This window comes from Glycine max, chromosome 14, assembly GCF_000004515.6.
Source record: "Glycine max cultivar Williams 82 chromosome 14, Glycine_max_v4.0, whole genome shotgun sequence".
Taxonomy (NCBI): domain Eukaryota; kingdom Viridiplantae; phylum Streptophyta; class Magnoliopsida; order Fabales; family Fabaceae; genus Glycine; species Glycine max.
This window is the reverse complement of record NC_038250.2, coordinates 6,283,922-6,304,833: the sequence shown is the minus strand read 5'-3', so window position 1 is coordinate 6,304,833 and position 20,912 is coordinate 6,283,922. Positions and strand designations below refer to the sequence as shown.

General features: G+C 27.1%; 2 long non-coding RNA genes across 2 annotated transcripts; both read left to right on the top strand.

The window, feature by feature from the left end:
* Window positions 1–9,539: 9,539 nt before the first annotated feature.
* Window positions 9,540–10,456, top strand: LOC102661693 (uncharacterized). Its single transcript, XR_417902.4, has 3 exons — window positions 9,540–9,634; window positions 9,732–9,913; window positions 10,093–10,456. It is a non-coding gene; the product is annotated as an uncharacterized lncRNA (long non-coding RNA).
* Window positions 10,457–18,188: 7,732 nt separating this feature from the next.
* LOC106795929 (uncharacterized) lies at window positions 18,189–19,585 on the top strand. The gene is made up of 3 exons (XR_005888494.1): window positions 18,189–18,321; window positions 18,423–19,003; window positions 19,111–19,585. It is a non-coding gene; the product is annotated as an uncharacterized lncRNA (long non-coding RNA).
* The last annotated feature ends 1,327 nt before the right edge of the window (window positions 19,586–20,912 follow it).

Here is a 20,912-nt window from a genome sequence, read left to right as displayed (position 1 = left end):
AGATAATTTGCATACCATATTGAGGTGTCACAGTCATCAACAACATTGGTCCGTGAGCATATGTTGGTGATACAACAAAAGAATACCTCTGTAGCACCATGGCAAGTACAATTTTCATTTCAAACAAAGCTAAGTTTTGACCCACACAATAGTTAGGGCCTAATCCGAAGGGAAAATATGGAGCTAAATGCTTTCGAGGCTCCACAAATCTCATAGGATTGAATCCAAGAGCATCTTCTCCCCATAACTTAGTACATGATGAGCTGTTGTGATAGATAAATATAGTTGTGTACCAACAGGAATCTAATTGTTCCCTAACTGTACTCTTTTAATTGTTTGCCTTGCCAATGTCCCTGGATTAGGGTAGAGTCGAAGTGTTTCTTGAAGTATCAAGTTCACCTATATTGAGTAAAAGCAGGAGCCAATATTATTATTTTCTCTAATGATTATAAAAGGGACAAAAGTTAGATCAAATTGTTTAGGCATTTTTCATATTATTCGATTTCTAATTAAAATTAGAGTTTTATTTTTATAATTTATATTGACCTTTAATGCAAGCTTTTTATTATGTAATTTATCAAAATAAAACTCGAATTCTAATTAGAAAATAATGCCCAAAAAACCTAAGAATTTGTATATAAATTTTGAGCTTATAAAAGTATTTAGAAAATAAGACAATAATAAGGCATACACTTACAAGTTTTAGGTCATTTAATGTTTCTGAAGTTGGGGAAGTATTAGGTCCTAAAAAACTGAGTACTTCCTCACGTGCCTTGCTTTGCCATTCTTGATTTATCCCTAAAATATTAGTTAAGTGATATGATAGGAAAATTGTATAGACATCAAAATATTAGTTAAGCAATACCATAGGAAAACAAATGTGTAGAGAGAAAGTGAAACGAAATGTAACTCCTAGCTCTCTTCAAAGTGCACCAAAGAGAGTAATTAATACACTCTATAACTACTTTCTTCAACCAACTCACACCTCACTCACATCCTAAAAACTATCCAATATTATTTTATTTTATTATTTTTATTTTTCAAAAAATTAAGAAAGGAATAGAGTGCCTTTTCCCCACTAGTAATAAATAGAAGGTTTAAATATGTATTTAGTTCTTTAAATGTGAGTCATTTTTACAATCATCCACTATCTCAACTATCCTTAACTTTTGTGTGTCATTGTTGATAAATTTGAGAGAAGACATCAACAAAGAAAGCAAGTTCTCTGAATTTTGTTCTGCTTTATGGCTGTCCTCAATCAACACTTGAACTGATTTGCAGGTTTTCTTCTCTAATCTCTTTCTTTCTCTGTTTTTCTTCGTAGGCAAAAACCTGCATGAACATATTGTTTCAGTTTATAATATTATTGTTAACATAAAAGGAAAGATGAAACAATTATACACGGTGAATTGGAGGTGGTTGGATTTTATTAGAGATGACAAAATTGATATGGTCCGATGACTCTTCAAAAAAGCCAAACGAAGCTGCAAAAAAGCTGGCCTAAAAAGAATTGGGTCAATTTGACCCTGCTTAAAGGGCCAAACGGGTCAGGCTAGACCCATAAATTCTTGGCAACAATTTTTTTTCCTTTTAAAATTTTTGTAAACTTAATAAAAAAAAAATAAAGTAGGCCAAGTGGGGCCACAAAAAATATGACAGCCATGTGAATTTCATCAGTTGGTCCAACGAGCCATGCGGAACTGACCCATTTGAGAGTTCTAGTTTTTGTCATATGATAGACACTTCTGTTTGCAAGGGAGACAAGATGGTAATGTTCTAGTAAATCAAAAATCTCTTTTCCTTCTTCATAGTTACTCCCGAAAGCGACTTTGGATATAATATCAGATGTAAGGTCGTGGAGATCTTTACTCACTTCAATCTCAAATTCATCAACACCTTTGTTCTCATCTTCCCACTTGTAAAACATTGCTTTTTGTGCTATCTATAATTTGTGGAATCCAATACTGATACAAATACATTTTAGTCACGGAAATGTTAGTTTTATAGAATTCCATCTCAAAGACTATACAACACTATAAATGGTAACTATTATGCCATAAAATCCTTGAAACTCATTGGTTGGAAAGGAATCATCGTGCAAAGTTAAAGAAAACGTTTGCCAGATAAAGGTTAAGTGAGAAGGGTTAACGTTGTATTTTCTATCACACTCTTTCTAAAGTACTTTTATCTTATTGATTAAAATCTATTAGAAGCTCTGAATCAAGAGTAAAATTTTATTAAATAAGACATGACCTATAGTTTGTTAAAAAATGTCACTAACATTTTTCAAGGTTATTTAACTTTTAACTAATAACAAATAGTTTGTTAAACAATGTGGCTAATATTTTTTAAAGTTAATTTAAACATATTTCGTATGAAAAGAAATTATTGTATAGTAAAAAATTATGTTTCACATAACATATCTATACAATTAATAAAGAAAATATCTCTTTTTTATGTCCACAAATTTTAGACAATTTTATCCTTTATCAATTTTTAAACTTCTACTTTCTCCTAATAATTATTCACTATTCTCATGTTGTAACTTTCTTTTTTTTACTTCTAAATATTTTGTTTTTCTTTCTATTTTTGTACTCCCTAGTAATATATAATAACATTTTTTTTTCAGTTTACAAGGAAGAGTATCAATCACTTATAACCTAATGATATTTTACAATAAAATAAATTCTCATAGATGTGAGTATAAAAAGATTACCTTAACCAGCTATTGCTCTATGCACAGTCCATTCCTCTCCTTCTCCATAAAACGGTTGCCGAAGGATTCGGGTCTATCCTCTCAAACCATTCACCCGTTTTCAAAAGGATCTCCTTAATCATATCCGGGTCGGATAGTACCAGCTTTGGTTTCGACCCGTGCCAATACAGAACAGTTTTCCCATACGTGCGTGACCACTTGTGATAGAATAGACACACACGCTCGAGGGTGTCGTGGCACAATGCCATTGGACGTGCGATGACCCATGGCACCTAGATGATTGAATAGGCAACTCTGGCAAGAAACACTAGAAGCAGAACAAGGATCACAAAGTAGAAGATGATGATGCATAATTGTGGTTCTTAGCTAGAGTATTGAGGAGTTAATCAACGTTTCTTAAGGTTCTTGTATAAAAATCAGTGATGATGTTATGTTTGGTACATATATCATGATTATTCCTATATTCTGAATCTTTATAATTTATATTTTGATGACACTAATTATAACTCGCATTGCATTTATTATAATTAGTGAAGTACAAATCATGTGATATAGACCATGTAGATTTATCGGGAACTCTTAGGAGGACATGTAAAGATGTTGCAATTGGCTAGTGAGGCATATGTCTTGCCATGATAATTATTAATTATTTATTATCCCCATGTCTTGACATCTTGAATTCTGATGACACAAAGCAATTCCTTTTAATTGAAAAAGACACTAATCACATATAAAAGGCCACATGGGTTAACGGAAAATCGTAAGATATGTGACAATGATGCAGTGAGTGACGACGTATCAATCCGGGTTCATAAATACAAAGATTGAAATAGCAATTTCACACACGTAAGTAATAGTTACTACTTGCTACTCTGGCATGGAAAATGTTTACATTATATCAAACATGTCTATGTGTGAGAGATGAAGGTGAGTAAATATTTAGCTTATACTTGCAGTAGCCATGGAGATATCTGGCAAGTTGGTCAAGTTGACACATGACACAATCGATGTAAGAATGACAAAGTAAATTAATACAATTACTCATGATGATAAATTCGTCTTAGAATATTTGCAGTTACAATAAAAGAAAAAAAAATCAAATAATAAAAACCTTATATATCTATTCAATTTTTAACTTAAAAATCTAACAAATTAAGTATTAATATTTGTTGATAAAAAAATATTTATGTTTTTTCCCGTATTTTATAAGATGATTGGTTCCTCACACTTTGTTACTACTAATGCATCAAATCTCTCTCCAAAAGGAAGTGAATAAATTAAGAAAAATTTTGTTTTATGCTGAAATAAGGAGAATAAAGACCACGGATGCTTAGAGCATCTTTAGTGGTGAATTTCAATTTAGGATCTTCAAACATTTTTTCATAGATTCCATAATGTCATATGTGATTTAAGATTTTTTTTATTTTTTGTTCTAATGATAAATCTCATTTTAAAATCTTAAGTCGGCTTTTGTAAACCTCAACTTTTGACAACAAGTTCATTTTTTTTTAATATTTTTAATATTTTTTCTCTCAACTCAACAACCAACACTCAACCTTAGTCTTTCCTTACTTTTTTTTTTTCACTTTCTCTTTCACTCTCCACACACTCTCATGTTTCCTCCTCCCTCTTCACATTTCTCTTTCCTCTTCTCCTCCCCTTCTTGTTTCCTCCTCTCTTCCTCTCCCTTCATGTTTCCTCCACCCCCAACCACCACCGTCCTTCCCCTTCTTTGCCCCCAACCACTACACCCCTCTTCTTCCTTTGCCCTTAACCACCATGTCCCCCTCCATTTCCTTTGTCCCCAACCACTATGAGTCCCCCCTTTTCTTTTCTTTTCTCCACACATCTCGACGTCACCACACATTATCTAAACATTGGCAAGGGTCATCCCCCATACCTCGACGCTGTGACGACCTACATCTCTTCAGATTCTATTTTTTGTTCCCTTTCCCGTTTGTTCTCACATGAAACTATTAGGGAGAGAGAGTAAAAAATATTTTATTTTGATAAATATGTAAATCTTCAAGGATCTTATAGAAGATCCCTTCTCCAAACTGGAGATCTTGACTTCTCCTTTATAGGAAGATCTGCTGAAGACAAATCTTGAGCTCAAGATCCTTGTTAAAGATTCTCTTAGATGACCAAGAAGTTATATCATTTGTCAAGGGCTCCCATATATATGCTAAACCGTACTGATTCTCTAGCTTAATTTGCATATTTATTATTATTATTATTATTATTATTATTAAGGGAGAACAAATAAAATAATTAAAAAAATACAAGTTAAATACATTTAATAAAAAAAAGTGATAGAATAAAAAAAACTAACAATATAGAAGTAGTGGAAAGTTCCACGTGGTAAGAAAATTTTGAAAATTTAAGAAGTAGTTTAAAGGTAAAATTATCCAATAAAATGTGGACACAAAATGAAAGTATCCTCTTTATTTAGACTTAAATATGTTTTTAGTTCTTCAAAGTTTCATTTTCTTTTCATTTCTCCAAATTCAAAGTTATTTTTTTAGTATGTAAAATCCATAAAATATTCTTTTTAGTCCTTGTGTATAGCACGGGCCAAATATAGAATAATAAATTTGTCACTTGCAACAACTTTTGACTATTAAAATTTTATTTTGACTATCACAATCAAGTCAATAAAAAAATTAAAAACTTATTCATCGCTTTAAAAACTGTTTTATTTTTTTATTGACTTAATTTTGACAATTCCAAATCATCAGAAAATTTTACTTTAAAGTATAAAATAGAAAATCAAATTATGGCGATAAAAAATGCCAAAAATTGTGAATTTTTTATTTCCTGTTTGACTTACACTTTGGAGAAAGACCAAAAAAAAGACTCACATTTAAAGAATTAAATACATATTTAAGCCTTTTATTTATTACTAGTGGGGAAAGGCACTCTATTCCTTTTTGAATTTTTTGAAAAATGAAAATAATAAAATAAGATAATATTGGATAGTTTTTAGGATGTGAGTGAGGTGTGCTTTGGTTGAAGAAAGTAGTTATAGAGTGTATTAGTTAATCTCTTTGGTGCACTTTGACCAGAGCTATGAGTTACATTCATTTCACTTTCTCTGTACACATTTGTTTTCCTATCATATCACTTAACTAATATTTTGATGGAAAGAGGTTATGTTATAATTGAGGGATAAAAAGTTTAAGAAGTTGAGACTAAAGGACAATTGTTAAACTTCATATCCCCTTTATTAATGGTATAGATTAGGGGAGAGAGACACTTCATCATGTCTCTATATATTTCAACTAAAATAAAAAAATATCTAAAAGTTTAAAAAGGAGTAACAACATGAGAGTAGTGAGGATATTTAAAAGTTTAAAAACTAATAAGGATAAAACATTCTAATGAAATGTGTACATCAAATGAGGATATTTCCTTTATTATTAGTATATAATTACTACTATTATGGGACAGAGGCACTACGTGTCTCTCTAAATTTTAAATAATAAATAAAACAATTAAAAATAAAAGTTAAATGCATTTAATAAAAAAGTGATAGAATAAAAAAATTAATAATATATAAGTGGTGGGAAGTTAAAGTACGTTAGAAGAAAAATTTGAAAATTTAAAAAGTGATTTAAGGATAAAATCTATCAAATGGAAGTATATCCTTTGTTATTAGTATAAATTATTACTGGGGAAAAAGGTACTTCATGACTCTTTAAATTCTTTGAAAAGTAAAAATAAAAATAATAATGAATAATTTTTAAAATGTGAGCGGGGTGTGAATTGGTTAAAGGGAGCAATTATAGGGATACAAAAAGAAATTTGAAAAGAGTTTTAGGGATAAAATGAAAAAAAAAAAGTGTATATAAAACATTATAATTCCTTTATTATTATTATTATTATTATTATTGTTCCACTGTAATGTGGTAGCAATGATGCCTATGATCATGTTGAAGAGAATATGTTGTTAAGCCTAAACGTCGAACTCGAAGAAGCAACAATGCATTGGATGGTGTGGCACCCATATGATAGTGATAGGCATATAGTACGTAGATGGGCATGAGATTAATGCAGATTGATTAAAAGAAGCAAATATGCTTGCAAAAACTTTGGTATATTTTCTATTAATTGAATTGGGGAAAAGGTGCATGCCGGGTTCCAGCATTGTTCACTGGATTGTCCAGAGTTCCTGAATGCTATATGTATATAACAATTCATTACTTTGTATAACAAAAAAATCTAGGAGGAAAAATGATTGTTGAATGGAAAAAAGATACAAAATAAATAATAGTAATATATAAAATGTTATTTTATATAGAAAACTGTTGTAAGATTTCAAATTTTTTTCACCAAAATTAGTGTTTATTTTTTTTAATAATTAACTTTCTATATAATTGAATATGAAATTGCATGTTTCAGTATAGAAAAATTATAATTGAATCAATGGTGTTTTTTAAAAATTGCAGTAAAAAAAACATGGTTTTTTATTTGATCTCTATTTTTAAAAGGATTTAATTTTATTCTCATGAGAAAATTTCCATATTATCCCTGCGTTAGTTTATTTATTTATTTTATTAGTTAAATATCCATAGATTTTGACACATTGTGCCATGATTTTGACGATGCTCGCTGTTCTTTTTTTCTTTTTTAGTTGGTGTATTTATTTATCATGTAACCTGTTTATTTATTCCTCTCATGTGACTTTGTAATACTATTTTATGCAGAGTAATACCCCTTGTACTCCATTTATTAATAAAGTTTTACTTGTAAAAATGTTAAATATCTAAGTAATTGGAGACAAAATGAAAACATAATGATATTAAATAATTAATATGAAGTTTAAAATAAATAGAGGAATAAAAACATAATTAAGTAATTAAAATTCAATTTTAATAATAAATATAAGACTTAAATACTATTTTAGTCCTTCTAAAATGAATTTTAATTTTTGTTTTTGTAATAAAAATACAATAAGTTTTTATCATTTGAAAATATAAAATCACTATTTTTTATGATTGAAAAGTTAGTAAATTTTGGTATTAGTCCTTAATTATAAAAATTATTTTATTCTTAATTTTTTTTAAATATGAAATTGTTATTTTTGCTCTCTATTAATGTTCATTGTAAGTAAATAAATAAAATTTATTTTTAAAATATTTAAAAATGAAGGTTTCACATCCTCCTAATGATACTAGGTGCATACACTAATAGGAGTCAATAGAGAATAACTTGACTTTCTATAAAGAAAATAAGCTATTAATTAATGAGTGTCACATGATAGGTAAAACCAAAAATAGTAATTTTATATTTTTAAAAATGAAGCCTATAGAAGATTTTTTCCAAGGAACAAAATTAACTAAAATTTACCCACTTTCTAGGAATAAAAGTACCCAATATGTTTATGTTTTGTGTTGAATTTAGGATCCATTTGGCCGAAAGAAAGATGAAAAGTAGAATAGTTGAAAATAAGAGAACAATACCTAAATGGAAATAAGTGAAAAATAAAGTAAAAAAATGTGTTTTAGTTTTTTATCAATAAAAAGAAATAAAAAAAATAGAGTATGGAAATAACATTGATTATTATAATATCAACAAACTTATCATATATCATATATGACAATCTAATTGATGAAAATATAAAAAAAAATACATTAAAGTGCATAGACTCATAACTTACATTTTATTAATAATTGTTAAAATATCTCTTCATAGGCTACATCAAATGGGTTGGAGTATAATATTGCAGGAAGTTTGGTGTTTTATGTACTTCCTTCGGTTTTAAATATAAAAAAAATAATCATATTTTTTTAAAATATAAGCAAATTTTAATTAATTTGATCTTATGTAATGATATTATCTCCTAAATACACTTTATTTAATTGATGTTGTGTTTTCACTAAATTTTTCTATTATTAATATCAAGTTCCAATGAAGTATAGTGTAGGTAAAAGATTATTTTTTTAAAGGAGATTGACACAATTAAATGATGTTTAACTAAATTTCTTAATAAGCATAAAAGTATTTTTTTTTATTTGAGACTATACAGATGGAGTGAAGTGTAATATTTAAATAAGTTTGGAGATTGGAGTTTAGTGTCATTCAAATAAATATGAAGGTAATATAATATAATTTACTCTAAATAAAAAAGAGCAAAGTACCTAGATTAGTTTGTTGTTATTTGCATCTCAATCCAATTTAAAATTGAAAGAGCGCACACAGAATAAAAATTGGATACCATGTAATGACATCCCATTGGCTGGTTTTGGAAGACATAGATTACCAAACAAATAACTTGAGTCATTGATAACATCAAATCAAATGGTTCACATTTTTTTGTGCTAGTCTGGTTGGATCCTTGTTGGGTTAGTTTTGTTGTTGTTATCCACATCTCAATTCAATTTAAAATTGAAAAAGTGCATGTTGAATAAAAATTGGATACCATATAATGACATCTTATTGGCTGGTTTGGAAAGACACGGATTATCAAACAAACAATTGTGGGTCGTTAATAACATCAAATCAAACCGTTCACATTTCTCTATTCTAATCGTGTTGGATCCTCCTTGGATAGTTTTTTTGTTGTTGTTGTTATCCACATCTAAATTCAATTCCAAATTGAAAGAACTCATATCGAATAAAAAATAGATACCTTAAAATGACATTCCATTGGTTGGTGTGAAAAGACACGGATCACCAAACAAAATAATTATGAGCCATTGATAACATCAAATCGAACAGTTCACATTATTTTATGCTAGTCTAGTTGGATCCTCGTAAAGGCTTCCAAAACTTTATAATGTGGAATCGTGCTAACACACTCTCCATCTACATCTTACCATCACTCTCACTTGTGATTATTCCTACCACATGAAATCCACACTATAAAATTTATCACCTCTTATTGTTCTCACCAATTAGACTATTAGGCTCTGGAAGGTTCAAGACTGACCTTCTCCACACTTTTAATTATTTTTTGTTGCGTTGATATCTTTTCTTGTTTTTAAAAATTTTGAGTTCTTTTTGTTTATGCTAGGTCCATGAGTTGGGCAACATAGCTTCGTTCATGAACCTTCTCTACAGATATACTCAAATGGAGTTTGTTGACCATGTCATCTATTTCTCTACCCTCTCCTTTATTCTTTGCCATACTCTTTGTTTCAATTATGGACACTAAACATCTTCAACGATTGTGATTTCCTTGATTAATGAAATAAGGTAAGAGTTCTAACTCGTGTTATGATAAATTAACTTATATAATAGTCATAGTTAAATGATTAATATACATCATTTATAAATTTACAAATATAATTTATTTGATAATCACCCTTATTTTTTATTCTTTATTAATCAATAAAATAAAGTTAATTATGTTTTTAATGTTTCAAATTTTATAGTTTTCCACTTGATCTTAATTCTAAACCCGATGAGGAGGAGGAACCAATTTCTTGCTCCGAGGAAGCAAGTGCCAATGTTGGTGGAAAGTGTGAAACCAGAGCCGCAACTTCTGCATCAGATGACAACATTCGAGGTCGAGCAGAAGCTGCTATCATTGACAGAGTCAACGTTGTTGAACGAGGATCTGACTTTGAGAATAAGTTTTATTATTTGGAACTTACTAAATGTTCCATGAGGATATAATTTAATTTATCGATTTTAATATGACACATACATTATATGTTTTTAGAAATTAATAAGGTGTTAAATCAAAATTGGTCATGACAAGGTATACTTGGTGGTGGTGATATATGAAAAAAATTGAGAATTTATATTTTTGTTAATTAATTTTTCCATGTTTTGATCGATTTTATTTTCTATTACAAGATAAAAAGATCTGATAAATGAATTGGAAACATTTCATGAATTTTATTTTCTTGAAATTTAATAATTAATATTAACTACTCATTATAACCATTAAGTCTTTAAAAAATAAATAATAAAATAAAAAATAGCTCAAATAATTACTTATAAACTAAATTAATATTTTCTATATATATATATATATGGATGAAATCTGTATGGGGAAATTTTATCCCTCAATTATATGTGCCAAAAAAGTAACCGAACCATACAAAAGTTGACACTTGTGATTTCATGAGCTATGACAAAAAAATTAAATTAGATTCTTTTGTATTTAAGTATTCAAAATATAAATATATATTATATAAAAAAGTAGACACATAATTCATTAAAAATTATATCTTTTTCTTAAATTAAATGAATAAATTAACTTTAATAAATCTCAAAATAGTATATCACATTTAATTACTTTTGTATAACAAAAAAAAATGTAGGAGGAAAAATGATTGATTGAATGGAAAAAAGATACAAAATAAATAATAGTAATATATAAAATGTTATTTTATATAGAAAACTGTTGTAAGATTTCAAATTGTTTTCACCAAAATTAGTCTTTATTTTTTTAATAATTAACTTTCTATATAATTGAATATGAAAGTGCATGTTTCAGTATAGAAAAATTATAATTGGATCAATGGTGTTTTTTAAAAATTGCAGTAAAAAAGATATGGTTTTTTTTATTCGATCTCTATTTTTAAAAGGATTTAGTTTTATTCTCTTGAGAAAATTTCCATATTATGCATGCGTTAGTTTATTTTTTGTTGGTTAAATATTCATAGATTTTGACACATTGTGCTATGATTTTAATAATGTTTGGTGTTTTTTTTTTCTTTTTGAGTTGGTGTATTTATTTATCATGTAACCTGTTAATTTATTCCTCTCATGTGACCTTGTAATACTATTTTATGCGGAGTAATACCCCTTGTGTTTATTAATAAAGTTTTACTTATAAAAATGTCAAATATCTAAGTAATTGGAGACAAAATGCAAACATAATGATATTAAGAAATTAATATGAAGTTTCAAATCAATGGAGGAATGCAGACATAATCAAGCAATTAAAATTCAATTTTAATAATAAATATAAGACTTAAATACTATTTTAGTCCTTCTAAAATGAATTTTAATTTTAGTTTTTGTAAAAAAAATATAATAAATTTTATCATTCAAAAATATAAAATCACTATTTTTTTATCATTGAAAAGTTAGTAAATTTTGGTATTAGTCCTTAATTATAAAAATTATTTTATTCTTATCTTTTTTAAATATGAAATCGTTATTTTTGCTCTCTATTAATGTTCAATGTAAGTAAATAAATAAAATTTATTTTTTAAAAAATAAAAATAAAGGTTTCACATGCTCATAATGATATTACATGCATACACTAATAGGAGTCACCTAGAGAATCACTTGAGCTTTTATAAAGAAAATAAGCTATTAATTAATGAGTGTCACATGATAGGTAAAACCAAAAATATTAATTTTATATTTTAAAAAATGAAGCCTAAAGAAGATTTTTTCCAAGGAACAAAATTAACTAAAATTTACGTACTTTCTAGGAATAAAAGTATCCAATATGTTTATGTTTTGTGTTGAATATAGGATTTGTTTGATTGAAAGAAAAGAAAGGTGAAAAGTAGAATAATTGAAAATAGGTAAGTGAACAATACCTAAATGGAAATAAGCAAGAAATAGAGTAAAAAAATGTGTTTTAGTTTTTTTTTTATCAATAAAAAGAAATAAAAAATTAGAGTATGGAAATAACACTGATTATTATAATTCTACAAACTTATCATATATCATATATATATATATGAGAATCTAATTGATGACAATATAAAAAAAATTACATTGAAGTGCATAGACTCATAACTTACATTTTATTAATAATTGTTAAAATATCTCTTCATAGGCTACATCAAATGGGTTGGAGTGTAATATTGCAGGAAGTTTGGAGTTTTATGTATTTCTTTCGGTTCTGAATATAAGAAAAAATAATCACATTTTTTTAAATATAAGAAAAATTCAATTAATTTGACCTTATGTAAGGATATTATCTCCTAAATACACTTTATTTAATTGATGTGTTTTCACTAATTTTTTCTATTATTAATATCAAGTTCCAATGAAGTATAGTGTAGGTAAAAAAAAATTTTTTTAAGGAGATTGACATGATTAAATGATGTTTAACTAAATTTCTTAATAAGCATACAAGTATTTTTTATATATATTTGAGACTAGAGAGTTAATAGACAAAGCTCGAGGTAGGTGTGTAAATTATTCTAAAAAAAAAATATGTTATTGAGTTTATACAAATGGAGTGAAATGTAATATTTAAATAAGTTTGGAGATTGGAGTTCAGTGTCATTCAAATAAATATCAAGGTAATATAATATAATTTACTCTAAATAAAAGAGTGGGACTAGTTTTGTTGTTATTCACATCTCAATCCAATTTAAAATCGAAAGAGCGCACACACAATAAAAATTGGATGCCACGTAATGACATTCCATTGGCTGGTTCGAGAAGACATAGATTATCAAACAAATAACTTGAGTCATTGATAACATCAAATCAAACGATTCATGTTTCTTGGTGCTGGTCCCATTGGATCCTTGTTGGATTAGTTTTATTGTTATCCACATCTCAATTCAATTTAAAATTGAAAAAGTACATGTTGAATAAAAATTGGATACCATATAATGACATCTCATTGGCTGATTCGGAAAGACACGAATTATCAAACAAACAATTGTGAGTCGTTGATAACATCAAATTGAACCGTTCATGTTTATCTATGCTAGTAGTGTTGGATCCTCGTTGGATAGTTTTGTTGTTGTTGTTATCCACATTTGAATCCAATTTAAAATTGAAAGAATTCATATCGAATAAAAAATAGATACCGTAAAATGACATTCCATTGGTTGGTGTGAAAAGACACGGATCACCAAACAAAATAATTATGAGTCGTTGATAATATCAAATCGAACGGTTCATGTTTCTTTGTGTTAGTCTAGTTGGATCCTTGTAAAGGCTTCCAAAACTTTATAATGTGGTCATGCTAACGCACTCTCCATCTACATCTTAAAATCACTCTCACACTTGTGATTATTCCTACCACATGAAATCCACACTATAAAATTTATCACCTTTTCTTGTTCTCACCAACTAGACAATTAGGCTCTTGGAGGTCCAAGACGGACCTTCTCCACACTTTTAATTATTTTTTGTTCTATTGATATCTTTTCTTATTTCTAAAAATTGAGTTCTTTTTGTTTATGCTAGGTCCATGAATTGGGCAACATAGCCTCGTTCATGAACCTTCTTTACTGATATACTCAAATGGAGTTTGTTGACCATGTCTTCTATTTCTCTGCCATCTCCTTTATTCTTTGCCATACTCTTTGTTCCAATTATGGACACTAAACATCTTCAACGATCGTGATTTCCTTGATTAATGAAATAAGGTAAGAGTTATAACTCGTGTTATAATAAATTAACTTATTTAATAGTCATAGTTAACTGATTAATATACATCATTTATAAATTTACAAATATAATTTATTTGATAATCACCCTTATTTTTTATTTTTTATTAATCAATAAAATAAAGTTAATTATGTTTTTAATGTTTCAAATTTTATAGTTTCCCACTTGATCTTAATGCTAAACCCGATGAGGAGGAGGAACCAATTTCTTGCTCCGAGGAAGCAAGTGCCAACATTGGTGGAGAGTGTGAAACCAGACCCGCAACTTCTGAACCAGACGACAACATTCGAGCAGAAGTTGCTGTTATTGACAGAACCAACGTTGTTGAACGAGGATCTACTCTGAGAATAAATTTTGTATTTGGAACTTATTAAATGCTCCATGAGGATATAATTTAATTTATCAATTTCAATATGACACATACATTATTTTTTTTAGGAATTAATAACGTGTTAAATCAAAATTGGTCATGACAAGGTATACTTGGTGGTGGTGATATATGAAAAAAATTGAGAATTTATATTTTTATTAGTTAATTTTTCCATGTTTTGATCGATTTTATTTTCTATTACAAGATAAAAAGATCTGATAAATGAATTGGGAACATTTCATGAATTTTATTTTCTTGAAATTTAATAATTAATATTAACTACTCATTATAACCATTAACTCTTTAAAAAATAAATAATCAAAATAAAAAATAACTCAAATAATTACTTATAAACTAAATTAATATCTTCTCATATATATATATATATATATATATATATATATATTTGGATGAAATCTGTATGGGAAATTTTATCCCTCAATTATATGTGCCAAAAAAGTAACCGAACCATACAAAAGTTAACACTTGTGATTTCATGAGCTATGACAAAAACTTCAATTAGATTCTTTTGTATTTAAGTATTCAAAATATAAATATATATTATATAAAAAAGTAGACACATAATTCATTAAAAATTATATCTTTTTCTTAAGTTAAATGAATAAATAAATTTAATAAATTTTAAAATAATATATCACAATTTTTATTCAATTTGCTTTTATGTTATTATCTATTTTTTAATTTATTCCTAAAATAATTATGTACATAAACATCTATATATTGGATAGGCATGAGAATGGAACAATTGTAATTTACAACTAAATATTACAAAATTGAATTCTTATTAAATTAAATTCAAATGATTTATTTTATAATTAATATAATGTTTTTAATTAAATATTTAAATTAATTATTTATTCATGTTTTGTCGATGTGTGTGAGATGGTGAGTAAACGTTTAACTTATAATTGGATGTAGTCATGAAATTATACGTTGATCAAGTTGACACTTGACACTATCAAGACAAAAAAGATAAAACAAAATACAATTACTCGAATTCATCTTTAAAAGAATTGATGAAACACATTTTTCATTTGCAGTTAGTTACAATTAATGACCTAAAAAAGCCTAAACCTTACTTGAGAAAATATGTTATGCTTTGTTTGGATAAAGATATAACTTGAGAAAATATATATGTATGTTTTCCCAGTTCTCTAGCTTTTCATGTTTAATGTTATTATTGCTATTCTATTAAACGTGGTACTATTTCCGTTTCTTTTTATCCATCTACAAACAAATAAAATAAATTTTCTCAATCCTGATAAAATTGTTGTAAAATTTCATATTTCATCCTTTTCTCTTTGTACTCTACAATAAATATATATATGTAAATTAATTAAAAATAAGAAAACAAGAATATAATTGACAAAAATGTAATTAATATGATCAAATAAATAGGAACATAAATTCTTTAAAAATCAGACAATTAAAAAAACGGAGGGAGCTAGTATTAATAATGTTGCTATGATGAAGATGCTGTTAAACCTAAACCTCGAACCCGAAGCAACGATGCATTGAATGATGTGGCACCCGTATGATAGAGATAGGCATAGTAGGTAACAGAGCCATTTGTAAATGAAAATAGGTTAAAGAAATAGAGTAAAAATATTATTATGTCGGCATTTGTTATGTTAGGTAATACTTTTTTAAATAAGATTATTACAATTAATGGTGTTTAATTAATTTTTTAATAAACGTAAAAATATATATTTTTATATTTAAAACTAGTGTGAAATAGGTTGTATAAAAAAAATATTGTAGGAAGAAAAATGATTGATGCAATGTAAAAGGATAGAAAACAAACTAATAGGAATATATAAAATGTTATTTTACATAGAGAAGTGTTGTAACATTTCAAATTATTTTCACCAGAATTATGTTTTTTTTTACTAGTTAACTCTCTATAATTGAATATTAAAATGCATGTTTCAGTATATAGATAAATTAAAATTGGCTCAATTGTGTTTTTTAAATAATATGATTTTTTATTTGATCTCTATTTTTAAAAGAATTTAATTTATTGTCATAAGAAAATTTCCATATTATTCCTGTGTTAGTTTTTCATTTATTTTGTTAGTTAAATATTCATAGATTTTAACATATTGTGCTATGATTTTGACAATGCTCAGTGTTTTTTTTTAATTGATGCATTTATTTATCATGGAACGTGTTTATTTATTTCTCTCTGATCTTGTAAAACTATTTTATGCTGGGTAATTAATATTCCTTGTACTTCATTTGTTAATAAAGTTTTACTTGTAAAAAATGTTGAATAGGTAATTGGAGAAAAAAATAATGATATTAAAAATTATATATAAAATAAAAAATAAAAATAAGAATGAAAAGCATAATTAAACCACTAAAATCCAATTTTAATAATAAAAATTAGAGTTAAATACTATTTTCGTCCTTCTAGAATGAATGAGATTTAGTTTTAGTCTTTCTAAAAAAATCTCTTAGATTTTTATGCTTTTTGAAAATTTAGATCATTATTTTATATCCTTGAAAGTTAGTAAATTTTGGTTTGGTCCTTAATTATAAAAGATTTTTTAAACCTTTTTTAAATATGAAATCATTATTTTTGCTCTATATCAATGTTAATTGTAAGTAAATAAATAACATTTATTTTAAGAATTTTAAAAAATAAAGATTTCATGTGTTCATATTGATACTACGTACATACACTAGTAGGTATCACCTAGATGATCACTTGACCTTCTATAAAAAAAAACTATTAATTAATGACCATCAAATGATACTAAAAACCAAAAGTAATAAATGTATATTTTTAAAAATGAAAACTAAAGATTTTTTCCTAGTAACAAAATCAACTAAAATTTAGTTACTTCCTATAAATAAAAGTACCCAACATGTTTATGCTTTGTGTTGGATTCAGGGCCTCTTTAGTTGAAAGTAGGTAGCAAGCAATTTGTAAATGAACATAGGTAAAAAAAAAATAGAGTAAAAATATTATTATGGCTTTTGTTATGTTAGGTACGTAGTATTTTTTAAATAAGATTGACATAATTAAATGATATTTAATTATTTTTTTTAATAAACGCAAAAAGATATATTTTTATATTTAAAACTAGTGTGAATTTATAGACAAAGCTCAAGGCAGCAGGGATGTACATTACTCTAAAAAGTTATGTTATTGAGTTTATAAAAATGGGGTGGAGTGTAATATTTAAAAAGTTTGAAGTTGTGTTATTTAAATAAATATGAAGGTAGTATAATATAATTTACTCTAAATAAATAAAAAGAGTGTATTAGAAGAACTAGTTTTATTGTTATTCACTTCTCAATTCAATTAAAGATGGGAAGAGCACGCGTTGAATAAGCAGGGAATACGCACGCGTTGAATAAGTAGGGAATACCATGTAATGGCATCCCATTGGATAGTTTGGAAAGACACGGATTACAAAACAAATAACTTGAGTCATTGATAACATCAAATCAAACGGTTCACATTTTTTAATTTGTACTAGTCCTATTGAATCCTCGTTGGACTATTTTTGTTATTGTTATCCACATTTCAATCAAATTTAAAATTAAAAGGATACGAATAGAATAAAAAATGAATAATGTATAATGACATCTTATTGACTGATTCAGAAAGACACGGATTATCAAACAAATGATTATGAGTCGTTGATAACATCAAATCGAACCATTCATGTTTATTTGTGTTAGTCTCGTTGTATCCTTATAAATACTTCCAAGGCTTTATAAGGTGGAATTGTCCTAACAGAGCCTCTAACTCCCCATCTACCTATTATCATCGATCACTCTCACGCCTTTGATTATTCTTATCACATAAAATTTACACAATAAAATCCATCATCTCCCCTCGTTATCATCCAATAGACTACTAGATTCATCAAAGGTCTAAGATTGATCTTGCCCACAGTTTATAATTATGTTTTATTGTGTTGTCATCTTCTCTTGTTTCTAAAATTTTTGTACTTCTTGTTTTGTTTATGGTAGATTCATGAGTCAGGCAACAAAGTTCCATTCATGGACCTTTATTAGAGATCTACTCAAATGGAAATCATTGAGCATGCTTTATATTTCTTCACCTTCTCTTTTATGCTTTGCTCTATTCTTTATTCTAGCCATGGACAACAAACATCTTCAACGACTATGATTTTCTTGATTAATTAATTAAGGTAATATTTCTAACTTTCAGAATTACATTATTAATGTACATCCTCTATAAATTTACAAATATAATTCATTTATTAATCAATCTTTTTATTCAATATTTACACATTATTAGGCTTAATTATGTTTTTAATGTTTTTAAATTAGGTGGTGTATTTTTTTTAATCCTCCCAATAAAGCACCGTTAATATTTTGTAAACATATGGCTAAGAGTATATTCAAAAACTGCAACCAACCCTGACTTTTCAACCTCCCAAGTAAAAAAAAAAGTAACTTTGTTTCATAAATATATAGTGTCTTAATTGATTATTGTGTGTGTATACATACAAGTAGATAGGTATTGCAGCAGGTGAGCTGCCACAGAAACTATCACAGGAACCTTGCTGACGGACTGAAAATAGCAGGTACGTAAAATCATGAATATATATCCAACTCTTGTTTATTTTTACAGAATTGTCCCAGTTCGTGAAAATTAATCTTTATCTACAAAACATGGTATACGTGGTTGTAGGAAGGTGGTGGTGCAACATCAATGTGCTGGAGATGAAAGATGAGCTAGTGCTTTTTAACAAAAGATTAACATCTCCGAACGTTGTAAAAGCTCACTTAGGAGCTGAGTGGGAAGCAGAACGTTGTTCAACAAAAGATGCTCTTTCCTGCTGAGTGGGTGCATAAATTAGTTTAGTGTGAGTGGCTGTATGACAAGTTTCTGGTCATGGAGGTTCTCCAAAACAACCGTGTTGGAAACGAGGTTCAACATTGTCACCAACGCTCAACTATCTTTGCACTCAAAGCTAGCTTGCTGCACTTGCTGTGATGGAATTTGTGAATGCTATATACGTAGTACTCATATCAGCTTCGAAAAATAGTGATATATAAAAAATTGTAGGAAGAAAATGATTATGTAATGGAAAACGATAGAAAATAAAATTATTGTAAAATATAAATTAAAATGTTATGTGCAAGTTTGTATCAAATATTAAGATCCCAACTCAATTCATCTCTATAAATAAATTCCATTGAGAGAAATAGGCTGCATATTTGTTCATTTCAGTTCAATATACCTATATTTGTTTCATTCCATTGAGAGAAATAGTGCAAGTTTAAGAGGATGTGTTTCTTGTCATGGTTAGAGACGTGATTTTGATGACGTTCTTAGATTCATTAAGAGTTCTTCGTGTTCATTTCCGTGTTCATTTCCTTGATCTAATGCGTGTTATTCAGACTTCAAAGTCAAACCAATATATACATAAGCTTAAAGTGAATTAAAAGTAATTTTTTCACAATGCAATTATGATTAGCAATTTATTCTCAAACAGAAGCAACTCAATGACATTAATACATTTAATACAAGATTACCAAAATTATTGCCCCATTGCCCAGTCAAATTTCACAATTGTGCATCCTTAGGAAACACGAATTGCTCTATTTTCTGCAGATAAAAAAAAATCCAAATCATATTAATCTAGCTATTAGTGCTACTAAGCTAGAAACAAACAACTATTATGACTTCATTTTAAATGATTTATGTGCTCTTAAAGAAACTGTCTTGAAGTAGGAACATAATAATTTTGTTTTTGATATGATATAATTTATTGTGAAAGGGTTTAATATCTTTCATTTTTTCACAAATTGATTTAAAACTAAGGAATGATCCAAGCAAGGATCGAACTTGTGTCTCCTGCATTATTAATAGAACAGCTAATAGACACATTATATTGTAAACAAATAATGTCACTATATATAATAGACACAAAAATTATATAATGAGTTTTTTAATATATAAAATATATTTTTCAAATATTTTTAAAATTTAATAATGTTGTACTTTACAATGCCAAATCAACTATTAAAATTTAGTTTTTTTCATAAAAAAAGAAATACCCATTAAATCTAATGATCAACTACTAATGGTGATAGTTGAAAGACACCTAAAATTCTAAAATATATAATGTTTGAAAATAAAGTATTACATTTTTACAAAAATATCCTTAATTTAGTATAAACTCTTAATTATTAATTTTTTAAAAATTATTTACAAATTTCTGGAACTCCACAAAAGCAAGGCCTTATTTAATTTTTTATTCATTTAATTTATTTACAAAATTTGATAATTAAACAAATGATGTATTTAGATGTTTATTATAATAATTAAAAATTAAATAAACATGATATTTAATTGAATGATGCATTTTTTTTATGGAAATTGATAATTAAATAAATTTGATATTTTTTTACATATGTAAATACTTATTAAACTTATGATTTTTATTTACAATTTATATATGTAAAAAAATTAATTATTAGATAAAA